Consider the following 8,246-nt stretch of genomic DNA (forward strand, 5'->3'; position numbering starts at 1 on the left):
CAACAACGACAACAACAACAAGTAGCGGCTGCTGCAACAAGTTTTGTGGAAAAGCAAAAGTAAAAATTACAAATTAGAGAAATAAAAGTTCCGGCAGACTATATCCTGACCTAAATGATCTGTTTACTGGAAGGATAATAAGAACGAGAGAGAAAGAAAGCGAGCGAGAGAGAGAGAGAGAGAGAGAGAGAAGCCTTTTATGTTTATCAGTATTCAGTGCATTAAAACTAAGGAAAAAATGAAACAATGAGCTTATTGAAGTGAGATCTCTACAATTTCCTGTCGCTACTGTAATGTACTTCCATCCAGTTCATCAGACTTAGATCAGTTCTAAAAATTGGTTATAATTGACGTATTTGCTACTAATACTGGCAACAACAAAAGTAAGAAAAATAAATAGGATTTTTTTTTTTAATACATTTATCTCGCCCTGAAAGCACTTATGTTACTAACGTTATATCCGTATGTTTTTATACGGTTGTTGTCGCGAGCAAACATCGACAACTTCTTGACCCTCCCCACCGTCAACTCTGTGGAACATCTATTTCTTTATTGCCCACAGGGGGCTAAACATAGAGGGGACAGACAAGGGGATTAAGTCAATTACATCGACCCCAGTGCGTAACTGGTACTTATTTAATCGATCCCGAAAGGATGAAAGGCAAAGTCGAGGATGTGACAGCTTGGGGAAGAGAGGACAGCACCAGTACTTGGCTGGTAGCCATTTGCTGCTCAGTTGCAAACCTGAGTAATGGGAAACAATGATCAAGGACTCAGCGCGCTGCCCGTCCTAGAACCGAATCCACTTAAAGATGTGCGTGGCCTAATAGTTAATCTGTTGGCTTTACAAGGTCGCGGGTTCAGTTCCGTGACCGGGCGGCGTTCATGTGTATCTTTCACGATACTGCAGCCAACACAGATGAACGTGAATACCTATTTCTTTACTACCCACAAAGGGCCAAACACAGAGAGGACAAACAAGGACAGACGTAGGTATTAAGTCGATTACATCGACCCCAGTGCGTACTGGTACTTAATTTATCGACCCGGAAAGTATGAAAGGCAAAGTCGACCTCGGCGGAATTCGAACTCAGAACGTAATGACAGACGAAATATCACTATGCATTTTGCCCGGCGTACTAACGTTTCTGCCAGCTCGCTGCCTTATGAACGTGAATACCTATTTCTTTATTACCCACAAGGGGCTAAACACAGAGGGGACAAACAAGGACAGACATAGATATTAAGTCGATTACATCGACCCCAGTGTGTAACTGGTACTTAATTTATCGACCCCGAAAGGATGAAAGGCAAAGTCGACCTCGGCGGGATTTGAACTCACAACGTAATGGCAGACGAACGTGAATACCAGCTTCATGTTGATGCAGACCTCTCTCCCTTCAGCAGTCACATCCTCAATGTTTCACTGGGTCAAACGTGGGAAGGCCGAGAGGTTGTTTTATCTACTCGACACTATACAAGTATCTGTAAGGCAGTGGAGCTGGCAGAATCGTTAACATGCCTGACAAAATGCTTAGCAGCCTTTCGTCCGTCGTTACGTTCTGATTTCAAATTCCGCCGAGGTCGACTTTGCCTTTCATCCTTTCAGGGGTGATAAAATAAGTACCACTTATGAGATCTTTTCGGTTTGAACGGCAGTTTTTTAAGATAATTTCCACGTAACTAAACACTTTTAAACTTCGTATACTGGTAGAATGTGTTTATAAAACATCTTTTTCTCTTGGCTTTATTGAGAAAATTCTATAGTTTGTAAGATATTTGTTGTTTTTTCTTCAATTTCTGCAATTCCAACCAATCAATGACGTCTATTGAGGTGAAAACATTCTGTGCCATATGAAAATGTCCCTCGTTTAAGAAACAGATTGGGTTTGTTTACATTTCTGAAGAAAAAAGATACCCTTCCCCCCCATCCCTAGCCCTAGCCCTAAAACAGATTGAAATGCATTAGATTGATACTAGGGTCATAATTATGGGTGACAATTTCTTATGACACCGCTAGAAAAAACTGCCGTTCAAACTGAAAAGATCCCAGTTATGTACTGGAGTCAATGTAATCGACTCCCCTGAAATTGCTGCCAAAATTTGAAACAATTAGCAAAAGCAGCATAGTCGCTACAAGGCAGTGGCAGCTCGTGCATAGGCACTGCAGAACTGCAGCCCCTTCCCCATTTCCACTCGATATTATCAATAATGAGTCCTTTTTTCTTTAATTCTTTCTTTATGCTTATATATTTATATAATCCTTAAGCTTAATGTCAGTAGCCATCCCCTAGTTTATGAAAAGAAAATACAAAAATCCTTGTATAGAACTGTGCACTTCACAGTTCCAGCAACGCAGTGTTTGGCTGTTGTGTTTATGCTCACATGTCCGAGATAAGAAGCTTCATGCTAAGGAGAAAATGCACTGTTGTTCATGCAGTACCAGTGCATTTTGCTTGTCTATATATTTTTATGGAAGACAACATTGATCATACATGATATTCTTCTCTCACCATTCTGATGTTGTTCAAGAGAAAAGTATAAAGTTGCTGCATTTAGAGATATGGTTGTGTTCAATATGCACAAAAGAAAATACCAGATATTCCATATAATGGATCCAATGTAAACTATGAACTTGCAAGAAGTACTGTGCAATCATAGATAGGTTGATAGAGAAGGTAAACTTTGTATGCAGTAAGGTTACACTTGACATAAATCCACTCAAGTGTTGGGAAAGTTCCATAAGTGTAGGCAACCCTTAATGTTTCTTAAATGACCTAGCTAGCAACAGAAGTAGGTGTAGCAAAAACGTAAAACAGAAAAAGTTTCTAAAAGCTAAAACTTCTATTGGTGATGATGGTTTCTCTGTGAATGAAGTGCAGATTTTAAGATGCTTTTATACAAAGTGTGGAAAAGTTGCATAGTAGTGAGATGTGGGGCCTTGAATGCTGAGGAATTTCGAAGGAAGGAAAAAAATTAATCAAGCTTGCTTTACTGGATGGATAATATTAGCGTGCATAAATGATAGGAGTACAATTAAGCAGAGAGAAATGTTGGATGTAAGAGGAGAAATCCTGAAGACAGATCCCGGATCTTTCCAATGTTTATTTGCTTTCTTTACTGGTTGAATTTATGTCTGCCAACATTATGAAATAACTCTGAACCCCCAGAAACAGCTGTCAGACTTGTAACACTTTAACTCCTCTCCTTTAATTTTCTGTATATTTCTATCCCGTGTGAGTTTGCTCTGTTAATCATCATCATCATTTAACGTCCGCTTTCCATGCTGCTATGGGTTGGACAGTTTGATTGAGGTTTCACCAGGCTCCAATCTGATCTGGCAATGTTTCTACAGTTGGATGCCCTTCCTAATGCCAACCACTCCATGAGTGTAAGTGGGTGCTTTTTATGTGCCACTGGTGCAGGAGCTAGTCAGGTGGGCCTGGCATTGATCACATTTAGATAGTGCTTTTTATGTACCAGCAGCATGGGGGCCAGTCAGCGGGTACAGGCATCAGCCATGTTCGGACCGTGCTTTATATATATATATATTTATACTTGAATATTCAATGTCTGAAAATTTTCAGTTTCTGCTTTCTCTCTGTTTACATGTATACACGTACGTATATTTCGTATATCAAACACAAGCAGTTTTATTTGTTTATTTGCATCATTGTCTCTATTATATACATTTACACACACACACACATATATACAGTACTGGAAACATTATTATGGATTTTTGAAATTTTTGCTATTTCTATAGGAGTGGCTGTGTGGTAAGTAGCTTGCTTATCAACCACATGATTCCGGGTTCAGTCCCACTGCGTGACATCTTGGGCAAGTGTCTTCTACTATAGCCTCGGGCCAACCAAAGCCTTGTGAGTGGAAACTGAAAGACCATCGTATATATGTATATATATTTGTATGTGTGTGTGTGTATACGTTTGTGTGTCTGTGTTTGTCCCCCCGCAACATCGCTTAACAACCAATGCTGGTGTGTTTACGTTCCCGTAACTTAGCAGTTCATCGAAAGAGACCGATAGAATAAGTACTAGGCTTACAAAATATAAGTCCTGGGATCGATTTGCTCGACTAAATGCGGTGCTCCAGCATGGCCACAGTCAAATGACTGAAACAAGTAAAACAGACACTACAAGTTCTCAGTCAGATTCATGTCAGGTGAATTTCCTGGCCATGGAAGTACATCAACAGCATTTTTGTCAAACCATGTCTTTAACCAATTTTTGCTGTATGGCATGGTGCCAAGACCTGTCGGGACATCCAAGTCCTGTCTCCATACCATTCCTGTACTTGTGGTATTAGTCTACTTCTAAGTTCCTCTCTTGGTTCATAGAACCTTCAATTATTTTCAGTTCCACGGGCAAAAATTGTCCCCCAAATCATGATCTTCTGTGGAAATTTTAGTGTTTTTCAAAGACAATCTGGACAAAATTCCTCACCAAGTCTCCTTCTCACACTTTGCACCCGATCATCAGGCACTCCTATGGTGGGTTCATCCGGAAAACACCACCTGCAACAACTGAAAACTATATTTGATTAATTGGACATCTAGAATAAGTTATTGTTTCAGCCTATGACAATCAGAAATGAATAGATATTTTTATATATAAAAGTGAAGTTGTGTGTCTGTCTACTCTGATTTAGATTCCTAACTACTCCCACATTTTGCGGTGCAGTTTAACCAAAACCGGGTATCTTATAGTCGTGATTCATATCGAGCCCTTCTGGGTATTAGTGCGTGTCTACGATGAGTCTACGATTTAAAAAATAATTTACCATCATTTTTTTCCATTTTAATGCATATCTGTTAAATATAAGGGAAGTAACTCTCTAAAAATGTCTACGATGAGTCAACGATTTAAAAAAAAATTTACCATCATATTTTTTCCATTTTTAATGCATTTTTTTGGCTATAACTCTCTAAAAATGCTTTATAGTTATTTCCCTTACAAAGCCGGGCGATACTGCTAGTTTTTAAATATTCCTTTAAAAAGCTGTCTTGAAGAGTGAAATCAATAGTAACATCTTATTTTATCATGGATACAATACATAAAGACTCTAATCCACTATTTTAGATAGTCTTACCTGCTCCCATTGCTCAGAAGTCCAGGCAATATGATTTTTAGCCCATGCATGGTTTTTTCCTTGGACAATATGCATGTAATCCACCTTCCAAAAGTCTGTTGTCAATTGTTCTTCGATGCACAATAATGTTCTCTTCCATTAATTTGCAGGAAATCTAACTACAAGATGCTCTTCTGTTGTTGAGAGAAATTCTTTTTATTTTTCTTTCAATCCTAGGGGTTGTTACTCATTTCCTACCAGTTACCAACCCTTTTTGCCATCAAATCCTCATTCTTTTCCTTAATTGTGCTAATTGTCTGAGTTGAAACATTTAGTTTCTTTGCAATTTCTCTGTTTAAATGAGGTATCCCTCAAGTACACTTCTATTTGTCCAATTTTATGGGGACTAAGATCTCTTTGTTTATCCATCTAAAATTGCCAAGAAGGCTGAGGGTGTCTTGGCATCACTTACCAAGTCCTTTGTGAGCCGCTCTCTGGCTATCTATCTGAGGCTTAAAATAGCTATGGTACGACCTCACCTGGAATTTGCATCACCGGTCTGGAGCCCAGGATATTAATCGTCTGGAAACTGTTCAGTGACATGCAACCAAGAGAATACCCTCCATCAGGCATTTGCCATATTCTGAATGCCTTACTTCCCTGGGCATGGATACATTGAAACTCCAACGTCTGGCAGCTGACTTGGCAGACACCCATAAAATTATTAACCATCTTACCAACAATAACTCTGAGCACCTTTTCAAACTCCACCTGTCTAACACCCGTGGACATGTTTACAAAGTCAGAAAACAGCACAGCTCCCATGACTTTTGGAAACATTTTTTCATGCTAAGAGTTGCCGAAGTATGGAACAAACTGCCGGCATCAGTTGTTAGTTGTCAGAGCACTGCATCCTTCAACACTTCCATGCTTCCTGAGATTCGCCAACACTACACTTGATTTTCTCTCCTCCGTACACATGCAAGCATGTATCTGACTCATTGTTCGCTTTCCAGACATTTGTACATTACTGCATATGCTTTATACACACTTTTGACAAGTTGTGGTGCACCTGAGCACTGTATACAATAATTTCATTATTATTATTATATTATTATCTAGGCCTGGAATTGAAATAATATGTTATTTACACTTTAACCCCTTACCCGGCAGAAACGAATATATGCATTTTGACCGAAATCGTTTTTTTCTATCTCTGGCGAGTTAACTCATCAAAAGATAGACTCGCCAAAATCGACAGCAAACGAGTTCCTTCGTCTAAAAACGGGTTAACTCGTTTCTGCCCAAAGCGGAACTTTAAAATCAATATTATTGAATTAAAATTCATAATAAATAAGGTTTGAAATATACCTCGAAATCACCATTCAAAACATAGTAAAATAAAACAATTAAAAATATGTCTGAAAAAATACATTTATTTTCAAAATAATTGTTGGGTAAGGGGTTAAGTGCAACTTACTCTGTATTGTATTAGTTACAAATTCATGTAGTAACTAAAAAGTCACTGGAACACAAATAAGTACACTACACCAACAGCTACTCAAATAAAACTGAAGGAAACATGGGCTGCAGCAGCTGAGTTGCATAATGTAATTTAGTGTTTCCACACAACAGAAGCACATTATTACCAGATGTCACTAGAAACCTGTATAAGCCGCAGCTAAAGTCAAATTCAGAGAATTTCATAATTGTGTGAAAATTAAGCAAAATATATAGTGCTTTCTAAAAATCTATAACATTTCCAGTACTGTATATGTCTATATTATATTGGTAATTAGAGTAAATCCTAGCTGTTACCTCTTGAAGGACATCTGTTTATTCCATAATTATAATCAATATATATATCCATAGTTACTGTAGTATATAATTACTGTTGTACATTAATTGAGAATTATGGAAATATTTGTAATATCTATTGTGTTTTAAAGAGACAATGCTGTATTTAACACTAGCAGTTGCCAAACTTTTTTGTACCATCATGCAAGACAATTTTTCCACAGATTGGAGGACCACATGTCTAACAAAACAGAATAAAGTGCATAATATATAATCTAATTGTTACATATTTATCAGTGATCCCTCGTTTATCACGGTAGATTGGTTCCGAGACAACTGAATTTCCATGAAGTAGGGACACCATATTTACAGTATTAACATGTATTTGGACTTTTAAAACCCTCCCTGTACTAACAACCCACCCATTACAGTAGTCTATTAATAACAAGGACAACTGTTAAGCAATAACACTTTGGATTTAAAAAAATAAAGATTGTTACTGTACTCAAAACACAAAAAGTTGAAGTAAAATTTGAATGATGATGGGATGAATTGATGAATTGCTGCGCAGTAGACATGATGATGATGAAGCTGACGGCAGTGCCTTTCCTGGGACACCTCTTCCGAAGGTGCAGCCGTGTAGAGTAACAGCAGGAACTGGCTCTTTTTTTGCGAGGCTGCTAAAACATTGTAATAGGAAGTTGCTGTCGCTCTTTCTTTTTCCATTCAATGAGCATCTTGTAAGGATTTATGACTTCGTCGACCTTGTTGCAAAATTGCACAGAACAAACCATATCGTCGTCCTATTCTTGTGACCCCTCTTTCAATTCTTTAGCCAGGTTGCAGAGCCTGGCCAGCCATTCCAAAGTCAAGCCAGTTTGGTCGACAACTTCTATTTCTTGCTGCGTTTGCTTCTTCTTCTCTGGCCGACTTCGTCAAGTCTTCGAGGTCTGCGGCTGGGAGTGGCAGTCTAATAACGCGTCGATGTCTCCCATGGTCACGTCTGCAAAGCCCGTCTTAAGTTCAAATACCCCTGTATATGCTTTTTTTGCTATTTTACACTTGTTTTGTTGTTCCTAGACTAGGAAATAATATTTGTTGTTAATATTTTAATGGATTTAATGAAAAATTTTAGGTCTTCATATATATAAATTTTTAAAATCCGTGAAGTCGTGAATCTGTCGTAGTTGAACTGCGAAGTAGTGAGGGATCACTGTACATATATATAGGTGCAGGTGTGGTTGTGTAGTAAGAAGCTTGTTTCACTGCATTTATTAGGATCCTATCTTATTCCCAGACGATGCATCCAAAACTACATTGTTATGTGTTGTTTCATTTTTGAGATGGCATGATGAACTTTG

This window comes from Octopus sinensis, linkage group LG4 (genome assembly GCF_006345805.1).
Source record: "Octopus sinensis linkage group LG4, ASM634580v1, whole genome shotgun sequence".
NCBI lineage: Eukaryota > Metazoa > Mollusca > Cephalopoda > Octopoda > Octopodidae > Octopus > Octopus sinensis.